Source organism: Martes martes (assembly GCF_963455335.1).
Source record: "Martes martes genome assembly, chromosome: 3".
In the NCBI taxonomy this organism is placed as follows: Eukaryota; Metazoa; Chordata; class Mammalia; order Carnivora; family Mustelidae; genus Martes; species Martes martes.
In genome coordinates, this window is record NC_137890.1 from 128,368,202 (window position 1) to 128,390,930 (window position 22,729).

The following is a 22,729-nucleotide window of genomic DNA, read 5'->3' on the forward strand; positions in this document are numbered from 1 at the left end:
TCTGTTTTTTAAGTCTCTTGCTCTCTTCCCTTGGGATTGATAATTTTCTTTATTGTTATGCTTTGATTCCTTCCTCTTTATTTTTTTGTCTGCTTAGGTTTTTGGTTTGTGGTTACCATGAGGTTCATCTATACCATCCTAAATATATAGCAGTCTATATTAAGTCGATGGCTCCTTAAGCTTGAACCCATTCTAGCAACATTTTTCTCACCTCCTCGTTTTATGTGCATGATGTCATATTTTGCGTCTTTTTATTTTGTGACTCCTGTAACTAGTTTTCTTAGATATAACTGATTTTACTAATTCTGTGATTTAACCTTTATACTAGCTTTATTAGTGACTGATTTACAACTCGTATTGTACATTTGCTTTTTTACTCACAAATTTTTTCCTTTTGTATTTTATTCTGTGACCTTTTCTTTTCCACTGGAAGAAGTCCCTTTAATATTTCTTGTAATGCCAGTTTATTGTTAGTGATCTTTTAACTTTTGTTTGTCTAGGAAACGCTTTGTCTCTCAATTCTGAGTGCTAATCTTAACCAGGTTGAGTGTTCCGGGTTGTACATTATTTTCCCTTGTAGCACTTTGAATATAACTTGCCACTCCTTTGTGGCCTACAATTTCTGCTGAAAAGTGAGCTGGTAGCTCATGGGATTTACCTGATACATTGCTAGTTGCTTTTCTATTGCTGCTTTTAAGTTTCTCTTTATATCTTTAAATCTTTGATGTTTTAACTATTATTTGTGTTGGTGTGGAACTCTTTGGATTCATTTTGTTGGGGACTGTATCTGCTTCCACTTGGATGTCTGCTTCCTTTCCCAGGTTTGGAAGTTTTCAGCTATTATTTCTTCAATAAGTTTTCTGCCCCTTTCTCTCTCTTCTTCTGGAACCCTATAATGCAAATGTTAGTATACTTGATTTGTCCCAGAATCCGTTCATCTATCCTCATTTTTAAAATTCTTTTTTCTTTTTGCTGTTCAGCTTGGCTGCTTTCCATTAGCCTGTTTTTCAGATCACTGATTCATTCTTCCACATTCTCTAATTTGCTGTTGATTCCCTCTAGTTTTTTCTTTCTTTTTTCCTTCATTTCAGTTGTATTCTTCAACTCTGGCTCATTTTTGTATTTTCTGTCTCTTTGTTGAAGTTCTAACACAGTTCATCCACTCTTCTCTCTGGTGAGCATCTTTATGATCATTACTTTGAACTCTTTATTAGGTAGATTGCTTATCTCTGTTTTGTTTCGTTCTCTTTCTGAAGTTTTGTCTTTTTCTTTCATTTTGAGCATATTCCTCTGTTTCTTTCTTTCTTTCTTTCTTTTTTACTCTCTGTGTTTGTTTCAGTGAATTAGACAGAATAGCTACTTCCCTTAGTCTTGAAGGAATGACATTGTGTAAGAATGTGCCTGGTAGCTTTGGTTTTCTGGGTGAAGCTGAGGCGTGTATGGGCCAGGAGCACCCTGGAAAGACAGTTGAAGTTGAAGTGGACACAGTTCAGGAGGGCCCCAGGATGTTCTCTGCAGGGGACTCCTTGACAAAATAGCAGGAGCTAAAGCGGGTGCAGGCCAGGTGGTCCTGGGCCAGTCTGCATAGGGGGCCCTCTAGCAGCATGGCTATAGCTGATGCAGTGTAGGCTGGGAGGTCTTAAGGTGCTCCATGCAGGGGCCCATGGCAGAATGGCTGGAGCTAAAGTGAATGCAGGCTGGGAGGTCCTTGATGTTCCACCCAAGGAGTGCTCTAGCACATTGTCTGGGGCAGAAGCACATGTGATCTTGTGTGTCCTGGGGTGCTTTATATTTATGTTATCTTGGCAACATAACTGTAGTTATAGTGGGCACTGTCCCTTGGTGTCTCAGTGTACATCACACTGGGGCTACTTTGGTGGGATGGTTGGAGCTTTGGTAGAATGGCTAGAGCTTAGGTGGGCAGGGATTGGGGGAACGCTGCTCTCTTAGTGTTGCTGGGTGATCTGGGGCCTGGACCCAGCCTGTCCTAGAGATGTTGCTGAAGGTTCTTGGTCTTGGCACAAGGAAAAAAATTCAAGGACAGACACAACACAGTTGCGTGAGCAACACAAGTGGGGAAGTTTATTAAAGCTGGAGAGAGAGAGCTGTGTACCCTGAGGGTTGGTTTTCTTTTATTGGCCCTTTCTAATTAGGGGTGGAATATTCATTACTCAGGGTAGGGATTTCTTGGAAGCAAGGTTTCATGCCTTTTCTTCCTTATTTGGCCAGGAGTTTCCTGTCATGCCACCTGCCATTTTGAGCCTGTTTGGTTTGAGCTGACTTTTTGTGGAGTGCTGCCAGGACATGCCTCTGACTTTCCCAAGAGCTGGCCAGGACTTCTGCTTTCCTATTAGAGCCTATCTGCTTTTAACAACCCTCCATCAAGGACTCTGGGCTCTAAAAACCTTTTAAGGAAAAGTTGGATGATGGTGCATCTCCTTTAAGTACTTCATGATGGTGTGGGATGTTGACCTTGCCTGAGGGCTCCAGAAATCCTGCTATCTAAGTTTTAGGAAACCTGGATGGAGAGTAGGGAGTAGAAGGAAGTCTTGGGTTGGACTAGTAGGTGTTAATAGTCATTTGTTTCTGGGTTTCTTTCAGGATTGTTGCAAACCAACATCTGGAGATCCACCTGGCATAGGCAAAAGGAAATCAATTTTGTTAGTAACTTTAGAATACAGATCTAAACATCAGAATAAGGAGTATAGTTACTAGGGTCCAAGAAGAGGGTATAACCACAAAAGGCCTGGAAACTAGGAGAAAAAGAAGTCCCACCAGGAGAAGGAGGTGGAGGAGGTCGGGTGGGTTTATGGAGCACTGTGGTCCAGTTAGCTACTGCCCTGGTGACCTGGAGGCTTTTAACTTCTCCAGATGAATTGATTCATACACAGCATGCTGTGGTTGCCATTGTGCAGACTTTCCCAATTTTTGTAAGAATGTCGTCAAGGGCATCTTGTAGCCAGGTGGCTTATTGCCTTATTTTATCTATGTGGATTCTTTCTTCCCAGGAGTAATACAGGTACAGCAGGCTGTGTTAGCCATCATATAAACTGTGCCTTGTTTAGCAAACAATCACGTAATTAATAAGAGGCATTTCTTTGAAAACAAGAGGAAAATAAGTAAATGAGTAGAGCAAATTACAAACCCAGTGTCTGAGTCCTGAGTGCTGCCAGTGAGAAAGTTTAAGTGTCAGGCTCAAAACATCCTCAGCTGGAGTAGGAACAGGCAGTGGCAATCTGATGGGTCCTTCTGGTTTGTAGTTTAAATGTTTCTGGTGATCCTTTTGAGTGGCCCATAGAGCAACAGGCACTGAGATGATCTATACATGAATTTTGTGGCCATTTCTCTGAAGTTTTCCTCAAGTCTCCAGCTTCCATTTGCAGGGCTTCGGGAAAAAGGGCAGTTTTTGTTTTTAGTGACTTTAAGTCAAGAGAATGGGCAAAGGTTGGAAACCTTAGTTTGGAGAGTCATAGCCAGATAGCCGAGGAAATCAGAATTATTCAGGGTCCAGCCAGTCTTACAGGCAAACAGCAAATGCTAAAAGACAATCAGAACTAGAATCTAACATCTACAAAGATGTGTTACTGAAACATAATTTTTCTCTAAAAGCACCCACTTTTCCATCAAAGATAGCAAAATCAGGACTAACCTGTTTGTAAAATAAGTCAGGTTTTAACAACCTTCGCTTAATTATTTACATAAACTCAACAAGTATAGTAATTTACCATGTAAGTTTTCTTTTAATCTACTTTGCTGAAAATTTTATAAGGAATTTCAGATTGAGTCTTTAATGGCATCTCAAGGCCAGAAGCTGAGCCAAATATTTACCATCAGATTTGCCTGCAGTGCCTGTAGATTTGGATGAATCCACTTACGGTCCCCAAAATATCCTGAGGTTTCCTGCACCTGTGATGAAGTTACACTCTTTACTCACCTGGTAAGGCTGCTGGGAACTCTGTAAGCAAGAGTCTTAACATTTAACGTTTCTGAGGGGCTCTGTTGGCTCCATAAAGTCAACCGTAGTTCCTTAATGCTGTCTGGTCATATCTGAGTCTGTGCATGACTCTATGACATTCCAGTCAAAGCTTTGGTAATATAACCAGTGCTTCTAGTGGTGTCTTGTTACAGGGAGAACGGATTCTCATTGAACTTATGCAAATAATTATAACTGCCAGAAAGGAATACTCACAGAGATACACTTACTGTATCCTGGATGTAAGGGCCTATTTAGCCAGCCATCTCGGTTGAACAGCCATTTTGTTGTTTATGCAGTAAAACTTAAACTGACCCTGCCCTCCCCCACCCCAGGGGACTTACTTAAAAGCAAGTCCGGGAAACTAGTAAAATATGGTCCACCAGTCCCAGATAACAGAGCCCAAATGCAAGGGCAGGTCAGGCCAGGTGGAGACATCCAATCACTATCTCCCTAAAAAAAATGTGGGCCCGGCCTTTTGGGTGCCAATTCTGACCAAGGTGATAGGCTAGTTCAAATAGCTACTATGGAATGAATTGTAATTCAATTGGCGACCCGTGTGTGACCTAGCATGACTGTGCAGCTTTCTCTGTGTGTTACAATCTCATTTGCCACCTGCGTGTGGCCAGGCTCAACCACGTGGCCTTTGCTCTATAAAAGTTAGTCTGTGAGGCTGGGAGGGGTCGCTCTCTCTGTAAGAGGCGGCCCCGAAGGTCAGTTTGATTCTCGATGCTTGGCGTGAAATAAAGCTTTGCTTGACCTTCGCTTTGTATCAGTCTCGCTCCTTTGATCACGGACCCTAACACTGGAGGGTTCAGAGAGGGAGAAAAGATAAATGTTTCAATTTGTTCACAAAGGAATATTCTATCATATTTCTGTAAGTCATAGATAACTTCAGAGGAACTTAAGGGAAACTTAAATCTGTAAGAGCAAATATTAGAGAACCAACAATGTTTGAAATAAGTCATAAAAACTATCTCATCTTCTTCAGTTCATTTAGTCCCATGTTACTAATTTTGTTCTATTTGAATGCAGCTTTCTCATTAGTTCAGAAATTCTTACAGAGTTTAGTTTTCTGATCTTAAACATATCAGAAACCTGTGTTTGTTAGAAAGTTCTTTTCATGAATCTCCTTGAAGACAAAACACATTTCTCAAGAACATCAGGACAATAACTATAAATGACAAAAAACTAACAAATGGCCATGGTTGGAGGTCTGATGAGAGTTCATTATGATGCAGTTGACGATCCAATTATTTCTGTGACACACAACATTTCAGTAATTAGAATGTCAAATGATGACCTTATACCAGAGTATATTAAAAGCCTTAGGAATTTCGTGTAATTTGTAAAACAGTTATAACCTTTACCTATTCAATAGAACCTAAGGTTTTTCATCGTTTGTTTGATAGTGCTTGCAATGTAACTTATGCCATATAAATAAGACTAATTAGTCAAAAAGACTTCATTTAGATTTTGAATCTTGGGAATTTTGTTAAAAACCTCAAAGTTTTAAAGCACATACCTGAATTAAGATTGTAGATTATTAACAAAATGTAATATTTAATTATCTAATTAACCAAGATGACAATAAGAGAGTCTACAGAAGTTTATACAGCTGCTAGCAAAACTCAGCTCCTTAAATATTAAGAAGTTTCAGAATATTCAGAGAAGTTTCAGAAATATTCAGAAGTTTCTCTTGTAATCAAAGACCTGATACAGATAAATCATAGAAACTTTGGTTTTCTGGAAAGATAAAGGAAAAAGAAAAAACTTTGTTTACAATTTCTTATCAAGAGCAGACCAACAATCCAAGAAGACTTTGTCTTTAATTGAGAGAAGAGCTGTATCTCAGTCTTACACCAGTGTACTTTTTAAAATCCATTCGGTAAAGTCTTAGTTCTGATCACATATAAAATTCTTTTCCTAAACTTGCCCGTTACAAACCTTCTACAGTTTTCTTTTTCACTGAGATTTTGTCCTAAGCCTTCTCTCTCTGGATAACCAGTCTCATTGTAGGACAAAATTACTTCCTTTTGCCTCAATAAAATTGTATTCCCGTTCCTCATACTAGTTTTGTTTTGCTTTGTTTTGTTTTACATATCTCCTACTTTCCTACATATGAGTTGCTTTCTTTATCATTTCTATCAGTCTTAATTATATTTGGCAGAATTTTAACTCTTAGAAACCTTAGTCTCCAGTGAAAATTAAGTAGTAAGCAATTTTGAGCTGTTGAACTGTCTGTTAAAGCAGAATTCTTTAGATCTAAAATTTATGAGTATATTTTATGGTTTTTAGAATCCTCAGTTTCTCTGTAATAACACACCAAAAGCAGACAAATCTGCATTCAGTAATTAATGTTTTAGCATTTTATCTTACTTGGAAAAGACTTAAATATCCAATGAATTTGATCTAATGTATCATCTAACTTAGAAAAACTTCGAAGTTTTAGGATGCCAAAGATTTTGAAACCTATTTAAAAGTTTACCTATAAGCTTTTTTTTTTTTTAATCTATTCAACTTACTCATTCTTAACAATTACCCATGACAAGTTTTATGAGACAAAGTCAACCATCATTTTAAGTCATCCTTTGCCGACAAATTGCAGCAGATGCTGAGGAGGTTGTATCTGTGTCCACTAAAAATCGATCAGTTTGTTCCCTGCTGTCACTTGTACTTGGGGCTCCTGTGGGGAAATCCGAAGTGGGTATTTTAAGTCCAGGGAAGTCTCTGAGCCCCCTCGTGCTGATTTAGGAGGTGCTCCAGTTCGAACCTCATAAGGAGGTGGCCCAACAGCTCAGGGTGCTGTTGGCTCCTTGGTGAGTGTAAGAGGAACAGGAGCCACTGGCACCAGAGGCACCCAGGGTGGTAGAGAAGCTGGTTCCAGAAGCCACAGCCATGGTGATGCAGAACAGAAGGAAGGGGAGGTCGTGGCCAAGGAGGTGCAGAGCCCAGAGGGCAGAGAAAGAGGCGTGCTGGTCCTGTATCTCATCCGCCCCTGCAGGTGAACAGACGTGTGTTTTCATTCCACCAGTAGGAAAGAGAAAACTGGCAGTCCACATTGGGCCAAGAAAAGACTGGGAGCCTCCTTGAAAGGAGTTTTGGCAGCTGTTTGGGACTATTACTCAAAGTCCCAGGCCTGAGGTAGACTAACCACAGACAGTTGGCCCCACTTAGAGCCATTAACCCAGGAAATGAATGAGGGAGAAGTCCCCACATCAGCAAGAGTCAGGCAACGATCCTCCAGTCCTCTCAAGATACAGTTCAGATGTGACACACAAAAGAAGCAAACAAAGAGGACTGAGAGACTCCTGAGAGACTCAGGAGAAACAGAGAGAAAAACATGATCTTGGCACAACCTGTTCACAAGACAAGGCGGGGGGGCACGTAGAGAATATGACAGAACTCAGGTGAGGTGGCAGATTAACAGAAGTATAAGGCCCTGAGGCAGCTGAGCTGATGGTGGATTGAGGGGTAGAGGATGAGGAGAGGGATGTCTTCAGGCCCCCTAAAGGAGTATGGACTGATCATAAGGTATAGGGCCATAAAGTCCTGACCATATGGAATTTCGGTTCATTTCCTTGCCTTTTACAGAGGAGATAAGCTGTAATATGGGGTTATAGTTAAGACTAGCATTTTCCTTGAAACAAGATGAAACCAGAGAGGGAGACAATAAGAGACTCTTAATCTCAGGAAACAAACTGAGGGTTGCTGGAGGGGAAAGGGGTGGGATCGACAGGGTGGGTGGCTGATGATGGACATTGGGGTATGTGCTATGGTGAGTGCTGTGAGTTGTGTAAGACTGATGATTGACATATCCGTACCCCTGAAACAAATAATACGTTATAGGTTAATAAAAAATAATAATTTTTTAAAAAGACTAGCCTTTTCCTATCAGACTTCCCCATCCTCTAGTTTATATTGGGGCCAAGCAGTGTTACAAAAGAAGATAAGTACTTTTTCTTTTTAAGCTTTCTAGTAGAAGCTGGTCCCAGTTCCCAGTGCATGAAGATCCATCTTAGGGGAGAATCTTTGGAGACAGAGGTGGAATTTCCTGTTGTCTTCAGGGAGGGAGTTGACTCATGTAATGAGAAAAGGAACAACTAAACATGGGCTCCTGTTGTTCCCAAGAGGGGCCTCTGATCCTCTCCTGGCAACCTCAATAGAAGCTCAGAGTCCTCTATTACCCTGAGGAGAGCCAATCCCTCCTAGGATCTTGATAGGACCTTAATTAGGAACCCTCCCAGGGAGTTCTGGTGGCAAGTGGATCCAGTGGTCCATTTGCCCCATGTCATCACAGGAGTGGCCAGCATGCTGTGTGGGGACCTGCCCAGCCCTGGCATTACGGGACCCGTGCCTCATCCTGGCGCCTTCAGTCATAGGAGTGACAGTCTTCCTGAAGACCCCAGTAGGAACAATAAGGACAGTGTTCACTAAGCGATAACCCTGATGTCCTGGGGTGGACATTATCATGATTCTGTGATCTCTAAGAATCTCCTTCCCCTCATTCTGTTAGGCCCCTCAACAACCAGAGGCAAACAGTAGCTGCCAGGGCTGGGAGTCCCTTTGATGGTCTAAATGTTTCTTATCTGACCCACAGAAATATTTTGATCCCTTCTACTTTGTGACCAGTGCAGGTGGAATTAACCTCTTTTATCCAGTTCTCTCCTGAACCTGTGAATTGCTTGGGTCAGATGATATTCAATTAAATGGTGAATAAGGTAAACCTAGAGGGGAAATTATGGTTGGGCAGGGTCCCTTGTTAGGGAGTACAATGGCTTATAGCCTATATTATGGTGTGCTTGCAAATACAACAGTGTGAGTTATAGGATCGCTGCGATAGGCAGCAGAACATCCCATAGGTCTCTCTCCCCAGCCATCAACAGAGAACATGGAAGTAGGTTTAAGAGGAGGTTCCTGAAACTGAACGAGGGATCAGACCCGGGAGGCGTGAAATAGACCTTTCAGACGCTGCACAGCATGTGGATGAGCCTCTGCCACTCTCAGGGTTACCTTCAGAGTGAACCCAGGTGCATCCAATCTGCCTGATGTCTGTCTGAACCATCCCACCACTGGTCATTGTCAGAAGGAGTGGACACAAATGGGCTGAGAAGTTGTTGTTCAGAAAAGATGAGAGAAATGAGCACAAGATGCTAACATGCTACTGCCCCTCGGAACAATGTGTTACTTAAACTATAGCCCCTGGAGGATTTTACTAGTTACCAAGCACATTTGGATATGGCCTTAAGAAAAACATATACTGGCAACAGGTCTTTGGGGAGAAGGACGATATATGACCGTGAAGCTGGGCAGCTGGGGATGCCTGGCTCGCTTAGGGCAGAATGCCGCCCCTTCACCGAAGCCGGGCAGCCAGGAACACCCGGCCCGCCCAGGGCGGAACGCCGCCTGCTTCAGGGAAGCCGAGCACCCGGGAACCGCCCGGTCAACTCAGGGTGGAACGAAATACCGCCTGCTTCCCTTTTCCGTTATCGCTCCTTTCTCTTCCCAGAAGCGCCCGTTGTTAGATGAGTCCTTTGAATGTGCTTGATTAACTATAAACTTTATCCTCCTCCTTGCGTGTCCACGAGACATGTGACTAATGTTTGACCTTCATCGGTTCTTCTGTTGGCTATTGTTTCTATCTAATAAAAGTGGGACTCTGGAGTTGCTTGGGGCAGCAGTCTTTTCGACTGTTGTCCCCAGCTCCCAGTCTCTTGCAGCTGACTTGTTTGTGCCTAATTCTTCTCCCGTTCGCCGACCAGAAGCGGCACTAACACATAAGGGAAGGACCAAAATAAAGATTTCTGGTGAGATAGAGACAGCCTGGGAATGTGGGACAGTTACCTAGGGATCCATGCAATGGATCTTGGAGGGCTGATTGTGAGTGTCACTTCCAGGAGTGGCCACCAAGCACTCTTTTACATGTCTTGGTTTCTCCTGCTGGAAGTTTAAGACAACCAGAGGGATTCAGAGTACTGGAGGATCCCCAGATGAGCCAAAGTTTTAATTACCAGTGAGGTAGAAAGCCCTATGGGACTGTTACATGTCCTGAGGAATAAGCGCTGACACTTGCATGAAACTCTTAGTTGCCTAAGAGTGCCTTTCAGCTGGAAGGAGCAAGTGCCCTTCATTCTTTGAAGCTGAAAATCAGTCTCTCTCTGATGCTGCCAGACCATTTGTTCCCAGGTAGATTGGAAAGAGTAGAAAAAAGGAACAACTCTCCAGCACAAAGAAGGTGAGAGTTGGAGACTCATAGATAAAGAGGGTAACTCAGTACACTCTTACCTGTCTTTTGTGGCCACCAAAAAGATGTTGCTGGGTGAACTGGGTCCTTGTGGCCTTGACCTAGCCCATCCCAAAGATGTCACTGAAGGTTCTTGGTCTTATCACCAGAAAGAATTGAAGGACAGACATGACACAATTATATGAGCAGCACAAGTGGGGAGGTTTTTTAAACTGAATCTTAAGTAAATCACATCTTGAGATGTGAGAGTGGGTGAGCTCAAGTGGAACGAGAGCTGCATGCACTGGGGGTTGGGTTTCTATCATTTATTGAGAGTTGTTAACTAAAGGGTGGAATATTTATTATGTGGGCCAGGGATTTCTTGGGAACAAGGTTTTGTGCCTTTCCTTATTTGGACTGGGTTTCCTGTCATGGCACCTGCCATCTTAGGCCTGTCTGGTTTGATCCGGCTTCTTGTGGAGTGCTGCCAGGATAGGCCTCTTGACTTTCCCAGTAGTTGGCCAAGACTTCCTCTTTGCTGGCCTTCGCATATCCTGTTAGCACCTAACTAACTACTTACTCGAACAGTGGGACTTCTATTCTAGGGGAAAGAATTGGATAATAAATAAATATATAGATTATCTCAGTGCTAAAGGCTATCAAGATAATAAAAGAAAATACTGTGATAAATTGTGTGAATGTGTTGTATGTTGTATGGAGGCTGCTTTACAGAGGAAGTCAGCAAAGACCACTAAAAAATTAAGACTTTAAGAGGACCTAAGATAAAAAGGTGTTAATTGTACCCCTTCCACCATTATCCTCAAAAAACCAACCCTCCCTACTCCAAGAGACAAAACAAAACAAAAAATCCCTACGCCTGTTGGCCTTTATTCATTTATAGTTCAGTACAAAAGTCATTAGGTGAAACTTTTGATTATAATTGTTGTGATTCACTCAAAATATATAGTCCCCTTATGGTCACCTCCAATTGCAAACAACCATAGCCAAGACATAGTGTTAAGCACAAAGAGCTGATATTTTACTATCTTCTGTGCTGCTCTGTCCCTAGCTCTTCTGTCAGCAAACCAACTGAAGACAAAGGCTTTGTTGAAAGGTCCTTTCCCATTTGCTCTTTGCTTGCTGAGATGCCCCCACTATCAGGAAACTATAACTGCAGATACCTTAAAAATCTTGGAACTACAGGAGCACCTGGGTGGCTCAATTGGTTAAACATCTTACTCTTGATTTCATCTCAAATCATGATCTCAGGGTCATGAGATCAATCCCCATGTGAAACTCCCAGCTGGGCATAAAGTATGCTTAAGATTATCTCCCTCCCTCTCCCTTTGCCCCTCCCCCCACATGTGCACTCTCTTTCTCTTAAAAAAAGAAATCTCACAGCTACAGTCATTTTTTTCTTCAGAATGATATAATTGTTGTATTTTATTAATACATAATAGGCTTTTTTTTCTTCTTTCATGTTTAAATACTTCACAAATCAGTAGGGTCTTAGAATCCCCATCATTACCTGTGTTCCATCATCAAAACTTGCAGAATGGGTGTTAGCTATCTGGAAGAAAATCCTGGAGATACTAGTGGAGCATTCTCTTAAGAAATGCTCCATCATAATCTATTTTGGGGGAAACACAGCATTTATTATTCTACATTAAAGTGTAATCCCAGAGATTCAGACTGCAAATGTAAAAACGTATAGAAGTTCCAGGAGAGAGTTAACCAATTTATTTTATTTGTATTTTTCTATTTATGTATATACAAAGAATAGTATTAAAATCTGTCTAAATGTAGTTTAAAAATATAATATAAAATATAATTCTGATGGAGAAGGAAGCACTATGTTATTAGCAACCTTAATTTTTTCTACTAGTTCATAGATAGTGGTGTATCTTAAAATTGATGGTGTCCTACATATGATGAAATTTGATTTTACTATTTCTGTTTGGACTATAAAAGTTCCATGGCTTTTTCCCTCTCCACTCTCTAAGATCCACATTAGGTTGGTTGAAATTTTAGACAGTAAGCAGAAAACAGGCCCCTAATCAGAGTCGTATTCCCTTCCATTTTGCCTCAAACTGTTTAGCTCCTGTGTTAGCTCAATGCTTTCATAAGACTGTGCTAAAAACAGCAAGAAGCAGCCAACATATGTCAACACTGAATCTTTTCTAGTTTCTCCTTGGCTGGGATGCCTTTGAAGGTGTAACAGATGGCGGATGGTGTTATTAAATGTTTTGTACAGCACAGTAAGGAACACAGCATTCCAGTCTGTAACTTCTGACTTCTTTTTGACTGTATCCAAATGTTGCCATGGAGCTAATGCCACATGGGATTTTATTCAGGGTAGTATATCTGTCTACCTAACATTTGTTTTGTTGTGGTAAAAAAGAGAGAATGGATATTGGGAGGTGTTGGGGAGGAAGAAAATTTTTTATGCCTTTCAAGATTGTTCTAGCTGGACTAAGAATTGAATTGACATAAGACAAATTAACAGCTGAAAATCAGACTTAATTTTGTATGTGCAGGTAATCCAAATAGAGATGAGATTCCAAAGACAAGGAAAATGAGATATATATGTCATTCTGAACTAAAGAGAAGAGAGTAGGAATCTAGGACTTCGAAGTGAAGGAGTACAATTCACAGGAAGATAAAAAGAGTAAATATTTGTTAAGCACATTTTTTCTGGGCCACTCAGAAACAATGGGACATAGAGGACTTTGATCAAACAGGCCTTGCTATGTTCCTCCCTGTATACCATACCTAGTTCATATTGTAAAGTAGTTATCTATGGCGCTAGCTCTCTTCCTGGAGTAGATGCTTTATCTAAATTCTTTTAGGCAGTTGTTGGGGTTAGAGAGGTCAAAGTTTCTTCCTGAGTCTTGGGCCTTGATTATTTTCAGCTAGTCATATCTTGGGGTAGCCTGCCCTTAGCCCCTACAATTACCTCTTTTGAAATTTCCCTGGAAGTTTCACACCTTAAAAGTTGAGTTGGAAAAAAAAAAATTTTTTTTTTAAGTGAGTTGGTGGATTGTTCCATCTTGTTGAATAATTCTCCTCGTCCTGACAGTAGGTCAGTTCAGTTAAACTCATTTCAGGACACAGTGACACAGTCAAAGTTAGACCTGTGGTTCAAGTAATCAAGTATTAAATAGGAGGCATTTTTATGGAAACAGAAGAACAATGGTTAATGATTAGATCAACTTATGAACCAGTTTCTCAGTTCTCAAAGTAGCCAGTAGAGAAGATTTCTAGATGTCAGGCTTGAAGCGTCTTCTGATAGTGTGAGAACAGGCAGTGGCAAACTGTCAGATTCTCCTAGTTTGTAGTTTGAATGTTTCTGGTGATCTTTTTGAATGGCCCACAGAGCAACAGAAAGCACAAAGATTGTCTATATATGAGCTACTGGGATTTCTCTGAAGTTTACATCAAGTTGTTCATATTCAGTCTACATGGCTTCAGGAAGAAGGGAAGTTTTAGTTAAATGATCCAAGTCAGAAACGTGGAAGAAAAATTAAAAATATTTGTTAAGAGAATTGTAGTGAGGTATTGGAGGGAGCTAAAAGAATCAAGAACTAGTCCAGTTTATGATGAACATTTTAGACTCTAATATCCACAGAAGTGTGTGTTATTGAAACATGATTTTTCTCTCTATAATTTTATATTTATAATTTTTATAACATACTTTTTCTATTTTTCCCTCATTTCTACCAGAGATAGCCTAATTTATTAAACTAATTTGTTTGCAAAATAAGTCTACTTTCTAAAAATCTTAGACTGATTATTTATATAAGTCCATCAAGAATAGTGGTTGACCATGTAGGCTCTTTTAAATCTGCTTTGCAGGAACTTTTCATAAGGAATCTCCAGAATGAACTGTTAATAGGCTCTTGAGTCCAAAAGCCAAGCCATATACTTGCCATTAGACTTCACTTGAAACACCTATAGATAAGGGTGAATTCCTCTCCTCTCCAGGTCCCCAAAATATCTTAAGATTTGTATACCTCCTGGGGAGTGACCTCCTTTACTCACATGGGAAGGCTGTAGGAATTCTGTAAGTAAGGTATCAGGTTAATATTTGCAATGTGCTTTATTACTTGCCTAAAGTCAACATTAGTTCCTTAAGGCTATCTGGTCAAATCTGAGTCTATGCTTGTGTCTCTCAAATGTGACATTCAAGTCAAAACCTTGGTAATATATGCAATATTTCCAGTTGTGACCTGTTACAGGGTGAATAGATTCTTATTGAACTTATGAAAATAAGTACATTGCCATAAAACTATAAGAATACTGAGAATTCCTGAAATCTGGAGGGATCAGGTAGGGAGGAAAAAATAAATGTTTCAGTTCTGCTTACACAAATATTATTTATCAAATTGCTATAAGTCAATTAGCTTAAGAGAAAAAGTTTCCTTAAAAAGTTTCCTTTAGGAAAACTAAAACATTTTTTAAAAAATCAACAGTTGAGGGGTGCCTGGATGGCTCAGTTGGTTAAGCATCTGTCTCTTGATTTCAGCTTGGGTCTTGATCTCAGGGATCAAGCTCCGTGTTGGGCTCCCTGCTCAATGGGGAGTCTGCTTGAGATTCTCTCTCTTTCCCTTTGCTCCTCCCTGCAAAAATGAATAAATAAATCTTTTTAAAAAATCAGTTGTTTTGGGGAGCCTGGGTAGCTCAGTAGGTTAAAGCCTCTACCTTCAGCTCAGGTCATGATCCCAGGGTCCTGGGATCGAGCCCCGCATCAGGCTCTCTGCTCAGCAGGGAGCCTGCTTCCTCCTCTCTCTCTGCCTACTTGTGATCTCTGTCTGTCAAATAAATAAATAAAATCTTTTTAAAAAATTAAAAATAAAAAAAATCATCTGTTTCAAACTAAAAGTCATGAAAATTATAATCATCCCCCTCAGTTCATCCAGTCACATGTTATTCTTGTTCTGCTTGAATCGTTTTTTCACTAGTTCTAGACATTCTTATCCTGTTCTGTTTTATTTTTTTAAGGTTATCAGAAACATATACTCAGAGTTCTTTCCATGTGTCTCACTAAAGATGAAGCACTTTTGCAAAAGTAAGAGGTAAAATATTAACTGTAACTGACAAAAGACTTAAAAATGGCAATGATAAATATCTGATTCAAGTTCATTACAATGCAGTTAAGGAAATTTGGTTATTTTTGTGACACATGACACTTCTAGATTAAATCAGGGTATATAAGATTTCTAGGTGTTTTATAAAATTTTTAGAATACTTTAATAACTAATATCTACACACATGTAATCTAAGAGGGTTTAATCATTTATTTGACAATGATTCCCATGTAATTTAGCTTACCAAATAAGTCTAATTAGCTTAATATCTCTTTTTTATAAGGAGTAGCAAAACCTCTGGTATGTTCCAGGGGTCCTCTGGAACATCTCAGTTAGATTATGGTCAATGGACTTCATTTTGGAATTTGATTTTGGGAAATTTATCAAAAACATCAAAAGTTTTGAACATTTGATTAAATAGGATCACAGATTATTATGAAACAATAATTATACATTTAACTGAACTGACACTAACATCTCAAAGACAAATGCAGAATGTTAGTAGTTGTGAGCAAAATCTAGCTCTTTTCAAATTAAGACTTAGTTTTCTTAAGTAATCAAAGACCTGATATACATAGGAAATTATTTTGGCATAATACAGAATTTTTGTTTTCTAGGCAGATAACTTTAAAGGTTAACAAAAGCCCTTTTGTTTTTGTTTGCAATTTCTTATTGAAAGCAGACCCACAGTTCAGAAAACTTTGTCCTTTTTTTTTTTTTTTAAGGTTTTATTTATTCATTTGACAGACAGAGATCACAAGTAGGCAGAGAGGCAGGCAGAGAGAGAAGGGAAAGCAGGCTTCCTGCTGAGCAGAGAGCCCGATGCGGGGCTCAATCCCAGGACCCTGAGATCATGACCTGATCCGAAGGCAGAGGCTTAACCCACTGAGCCACCTAGGTGTTCTGAAAATGTTGTCCTTTTAAAAAGAAAACAAAGTTTTGATTTTGGACCAGCATAACTTGGTATTAAAATTCATTTAGTTAATTAAATTTATTCTAACCTTAGCCATACTGAACACACCTAAAATTTCTTTTCAAAGATTCATTTTCTGGGGACACCTGGGTGGCTCAGTCAGTTAAGCATCTGCCTTCAGCTCAGGTCATGATCCCAGTGTCCTGGGATCAAGTCCCACATTGAACTCCTTGCTCAGTGAAAAGCCTGCTTCTCCCTTTGCCTGCTCTGCCCACTGCTTTTTCTCCTTGTACTCTCTCTCTCTCTCTGACAAATTAATTTAAAAAAAGATTCCTTTTCCATAAATCTTTTATAACGTTCTTTTTTACATTAAGATTCTGTCCTGAGTTTTCCCTCTTTAACCGGTCTCACTTAGGACACAATTATTTTCTTTCAACAAAAATATATTCCCATTCCTCATACTTTTTCTTACCAGAAACACACATCTTACTTTCTGTGTAGGGGAACGTATTTTGTTATCCCAAGATATGCCTCTTTGGCATATTGATTATTTTAGGTTGATTATTTTTTAAGAAACTGCAGACACAGGAGAAACTCTGAGAATGAAGAAGTTGCCCTTTTGTAAGAGACCTTTACATGTGTAATGAACCTCTGTTTGTAAGACTATCTTCCTCAGCACCAAGAAGAGAGGGGTGATTCTAAATCTCTAGAAACTCTTATCATTGGAGACGATAAGCATTTAATAATCTTACCCATTTGTCCTGTGAAAAGCTGGCTTTTCACAGCCAGCTACCCACTTCCTCCACCTCTGTCTTTAGCTGAAGATGGTATTAAGGTGATGGCTTAGGCCGTTTCAGAGCCTTACTCAGTTTTCCTGAGTCTCTCCTGGGTATACATGTTACTAAATTTTATTTGATTTTCTCCTGTTTCCTGTCAAGTTCATTCTTATATCAACTAGAAGAACTTGGAAGGGCAGAATAAAAATTTTTTCCTCCCCAACACTTGCCTATAGATTTGTTTCCCTTATTTCCAGTAGTTTTCATTACATTTATTAGAATTCTTAACTATAAGAAACTGTGACTGAACCAATATCAATTTTTTCCTTGGTGAGTTACAGATAGAGACTACACCAGTTGGAGTTGTCACAGAAGGTCACAGAGGATAACTTCCAAAGGTATGACTCCCCCAGCAAGGGTGAATGGGTTCCTTTATTTTTTTAAAAAGATTTATATGTTTATTTGAGAGGGCTGGGGAGGCACAGAGGGAACAGGGGAGAGAGAATCTCAAGCAGACTCCCCACTGAGCACAGAGCCCAACATGGGGCTCCATCTAACAACCCTGAGATCATGACCTGAGGCTCAGTCAAGACCTAGACACTTAACCAGCTGATCTACCCAGGCACCCCTGGGTTCCTTTTATTTAGGGTTAGGATGATAATTTAGAAAGGGGAGCCTTGTCATCATATGTAGAGGTGGGCATAAGGTCCTGCCTGTACCTTAAGGAAAGGGGCCTATGCATGCATTTTATGTTATGTTAATGAGGCTCTTGCTCCTCAGCTAGAGATTTTAGCATTATAATGAGGTAACGGTAACTCCTGGTCACTCTGTGGTCCATCTGTGCAGCTGTGAGTCAGGACTTGCGCTCAGACACATCCAGGTGGTTTGGGCTGGCCAGAGCTCTTCATCAGGGCAGTAATAATTGCTTGAGGGGTAGTTTCATTTTCCAACACGGGATGCTGTGCCCGTTGGGTCTTTTGCCTAAGTTAAAAGACAAGCTGGAAAGAAGAACTTAAGGAAAACTGGGGACAAAGATCAGTGTGTATGTGCAGGTGGGCAGTAAAAGTCAGGTCTTGGGATCTTGCTGGTGACAAAACCTTAATTTTTAGTGGAATCTAAGTAGTAAGCAATTGCGAACTGTTATACCAGTATTCTTTAGATTGGCAAATTTATGAATTCATTTCATAATTTCTAGAAACGTGTGTCTTCATAGTATAATCTTTCAATTAAGCACAAAGCATGTTTACAAACAGGCCCCAATTTATCTATAGTTTCTTTGTAATAAGACAAATAGATAAACCTGTGTTCTTAATGTTCATTAATTTATTTGGAAATGATCTAGATAGTCAATGAATTTAATTTGACTCATCATTTAATTTAGCAAAACTTTAAGGTTTCAGGTTACCCAAAAGATTTTGGAAGCTATTTAAAAGCTTACTATAAACATTCTTCCTTACATCTATTTACTTGTTCTTAATTGTCTAGATTACCCACAGAACTTCATGATGCATCAAAGTTGTCAACTGTTACTCTTTTTTTTCTTTCTGACAAATTTTGCAACAGAGATAACAAACTTATTCAACTTTCAGTAAACACAGGCACAACAAACGTTTTGTATTCAATGCTGATAACTCTAAAAAGGTGTCTATTTGAATTAAATCAACTTTTTATTAGTTTTAATACCAGATATTTCCCCAGATCATGTGAACTTGCAAAACATTTGGGTTAGTTTCTGTCTTTCTGAGAGTACTAGAATACACAGTCCTTACAAGCACTTGCCTTCAAAACAACTAAATAGAGCTCTTTTACAAATTCATTTTAGCAATACCATTTGGGGGTAGAGAAAAATATCTCACATTTGCACCATATATATATGGACAAACATATAAACAAAGGCAATCTAATAGCTTTGGTTTTACAAATATTTGTGGAGAAGACAGTATAGGCCCGATTAAATACTTAATCTCTGTCTCTTTCTTGTTTCCTTTACTCCTCATAATTTCTCCCTGAAGTTTGCATTTCAAAAAATGGCTCTTAGGTCCTAGAGAAGAGGGGGATAGGAAAATTCTTATCACAAAGGCATGGAGAAAGTATCAAATTTTTTTTCAAGGTGGAGATTTGGGGCATTATGCCTATTATCAGAGATGCTAGAGCCCTTATAGCAGCTTGTAATTTTTTTTTTTTTTTCTAAGTAGACTAACCTTCAGTGTGGGGCTTGAACTCATAATCCCAAGATGAAGAGTTACATGCTCTGGGGTGCCTGGTTGGCTCAGTCAGTTAAGTGTGGGACTCGATTTTGGCTCAGGTCACAATCTCAGGGTCCTGAGATTAAGCCCCCCATTGGGCTCTGTGATGGGCGTGGAGCCTGTTTAAAATTCTCTCCCACTTCCCACGAGCACACAGGTGCATGCACGCACTCTCTTAAAAAAAAAAAAAATCATATGGTCATATGCTCTACTGACTATGCCAGCCAGGTGCCCCAATAGTTTGTATTTTAAAAAGCCTCACCACACCTTTTTGTCATTAGTCTCAGGTGATGGGAGCTATGTTTTCAAAGACATGATAAAATTCATAATTATAAGGGACAGAGAAAGAATGCAAAAAAAATTCTTTTTCCTAAGAGTTCCAGGGTAATTGCTATTTAAAATTAACCTTTTTAAAGTACAGGACAATTTTGTTATAATATCCTGATCTTTGATAATATCTATAAGCATTTTGAGAGGAATAGGCAAGGTTTGGGGGATTGGTAAAGATAGTTGGTTTTCAACTTGTTTCTACGGTTGTATTTCTGGTTTTGTAGAGATTGGCACAACAAAGATAGTTGGCTTTTTTTTTGTTTGTTTTTTAAAGATTTTATTTATTTAATTTGACAGACAGAGATCACAGGTAGGCAGAGAGGCAGGCAGAGAGAGAGGAAGAGAAGCAGGCTCCCTGCTGAGCAGAGAGCCCAATGCCCCAAGATAGCTGTTTTTAACCACCCCCCCCCCACACACACACACCTGTAGCCTGAATATCAAGGGTTTGACCTGCCTTTTTAACTAAACTTGCTTCAGGAAGATTTTTTTAACTATAAAATGGGAATGAAAAGATTTATGCCTTTGTAAAGTCTGTATAAAGCATTTATAAAGCTTTTTTCCTAAGTACACAGTTCAGGTTGGTCTCTGTTAGCCCCTGAATTTTGGCCTTCTGGAGATCATTTGTAGAAGAGTCAAGTCATCTGTTTCCTCAGGGTGAGGGGGGGCGGGGGTACAGGGATTGTGAATGGCCGCTAATCTTTCTGATTCCTCTCTAAATTTGGTAGGATCTTCTGGAAGGCTAGATAAAAGGGCTTTATAATTGAAAAGATCTGCTGTTCAGGGAACATGAATTCCTTGGTTGGGGGGGCGGGCGGCGTCTAAGATACACCTCAAATGGATGCTGCATAGGAATGACTGAAGCTGGCAGAGCCTGATTACAGAGCCCTAGAAAACAGGAGCAAAGTGAGCCTTACTGCCAGTCTTGGGGGCTTTTTGTTAAATTCACTTCTTGGCTTTCAGCATTTACATGAGTAATCTGTATACTTTGGATGTAGGGATTAGACCAGAGTGCTCTCTGTAAATCCTGCAGGGAAAAGGGAAGTTAAAACAGTCAAACGTGGCTGGATTATAAGAAGGGGAATTTACGTTTGTTGTGTTAACCTTAAAAATGAAACTTAGTTATTTTACCAGCAAAATGAGTTTATTCAAGAATAACAGAGAATTGCAATTCAGGACAAGCAAGTATGGCAGAATTATAGGCAAGTCCAACGAAGGAGATGAGTGATATTTTATGGAAAAGGGGGAGAATGTTGGGAGGAGTTGTTTTGAATGAAAGTCCATTGGAGAAAAGCAAGAGTTCAAGAGTGATGATGGTTTCTCATTGGCTGAGTTGCCAGACTCATGTTTCTTGCAGGTTTCAGTGTATGTCTTTCTCTGTTGGAATCTGTCATAGATGATTCTTTCTTGTTGGTGATTCTTCTGCTGGAGTCTGTAACTGACAGATCTTCCTAAAATTGCCATTGAGTGGTTCTGCTCCCCCTTCTCACCTCCCCTTCTAGCATTCCAAGTCCGTTTTAGTGATTTCCCTTTATTAATTTTCTCATTTCCTCGTTTTGATCAAGATCTTTCTCTGAAAGCATTACTGATCAAAAGTCAGGTTTTTTGTATTTAGTGGTTTTGTCCTTCTGTGCCAGGAAAGACCTTTCCCGGTGCTAGAGGGAAAGGGCAGAGCAGTTAGAAACAAGACCACATTTGAGTAACAGAGAGCGTTAGGAGGGAGAACCCTTACGCGTTTATCATCAGTAGTTCATGATGTGGGAAACAAAGGCAGAAGAAAAATTGCTCAATTTCCTTACTACCTAGAGCCCACTGACAAGTCCTTGAAACAGGCAGAGTGACATTCCTCTAGGAACTCAGCTGCCTCAATGTTAATACTTTGCTAAGGGCAAAAGGCAATCTTAGCCCGATCCCCAGGATCCTGTAAGTTCTACTTTAACATATAAAAATTCCTTTGGAAACTTCCTTTATCTCTACCCCCCAAGATACATGTTGGCAGTCATCCCCCAAGTGTATCACCCACCCTTATACATCTGAAGGGTCTCATGATTCAGGTTTTATTAGACAGCAATAAGTGACCATTTCCCAACAATAGCTAGCCCCCTCAAGGTCCTGGAAACCTTGCTTCCAAAATTCCTTAGAGACTTATGCTATTCCCTAAACCCCTCCCAACTTGAAGGTGTATAATGGGCCACTCCTCATGACCCCAGTGCTGCTCTTTCTGCCCATGGGTCCTGTTCCCATACTTTAATAAAACCACCTTTTCGCACCAAAGACATCTCAAGAATTCTTTCTTGGCCATCAAGTTCGAACCCTAACATCTTTCCTGCATCAGTTCACATTTATCAAGGTCAAGGTCCTAAGCATTAGAGATCATCTCCTTATTAGGTACATCATTTTTACAAAAGTTTCACAAGTTTACGTAAGAACTCCAAATTGTATGGTAGCTCTACAACTGGACCCTAGATCCGAGAGTAGCCATTTGAAACATTTATTGGCACTTACTCAGACTTAGGGAAGAAACGTTCTTTCTATAAGGGCAAATCCAGAGTCAAGTACGCCTTCTGGAAGTCTCTGCCTAAAGTGGCCATGAGAGCAGGATAATGAAAACTGCAGGAATACACTGAAAGAATTCACCGAGTGCATTTGGGAAAATACCGTGCAGGTATATACATGAAGCAGTAGCTGATGAACTTTTTGCAAAAATAGCAAAACATCAAGGACGTACTAACACAGTCTTGTTATCACGAGAGAACTGTTTGGAACCAAATATGTTATCAGTAATAAAGTCCCCAAAGTTGTAAATCCAGAATTTGAAGTTGTAAATTCTATGAATTTGGATAAGAATCCAGAGTCAGTTAATAGTCTAGATGAAAAAAGACTTTTGTGTATCCTGAACCTTCTAATCCTTCAGAAAAAGCAAGTATTGGTTTGTCATGAGATCATGATCAGCCTATTTCCAAAAGGTCGATAAACCATAGTCAAAAGAAAAGGTTTCCACCTTTTGCAAGGCTTGGGAAATGCAGACAAGGGCTTTGTGTTTCCACAAAAGAGATAGTAAAAGCAATGAGAAAAAGATATATAGGCCTATCCGGACTTCTTGGGAAAGCTATCTCACCACAAGTCCTCTGCTTCAATTCTGGAAAATCTTTACTTTCAGGTCACCAGATGGTGTGCAGGTCCG

General features: G+C 39.9%; 1 long non-coding RNA gene across 1 annotated transcript in view; it reads left to right on the top strand.

Moving 5' to 3' along the window:
• LOC308339684 overlaps positions 1 to 22,729 on the top strand; it is an 84,744-nt gene that overhangs the window by 30,042 nt on the left and 31,973 nt on the right. Inside the window, exon 2 of the long non-coding RNA XR_013966553.1 lies at positions 17,314 to 17,370. This is a non-coding gene — a long non-coding RNA (uncharacterized lncRNA). The remainder of the gene's footprint in view (positions 1 to 17,313; positions 17,371 to 22,729) is intronic.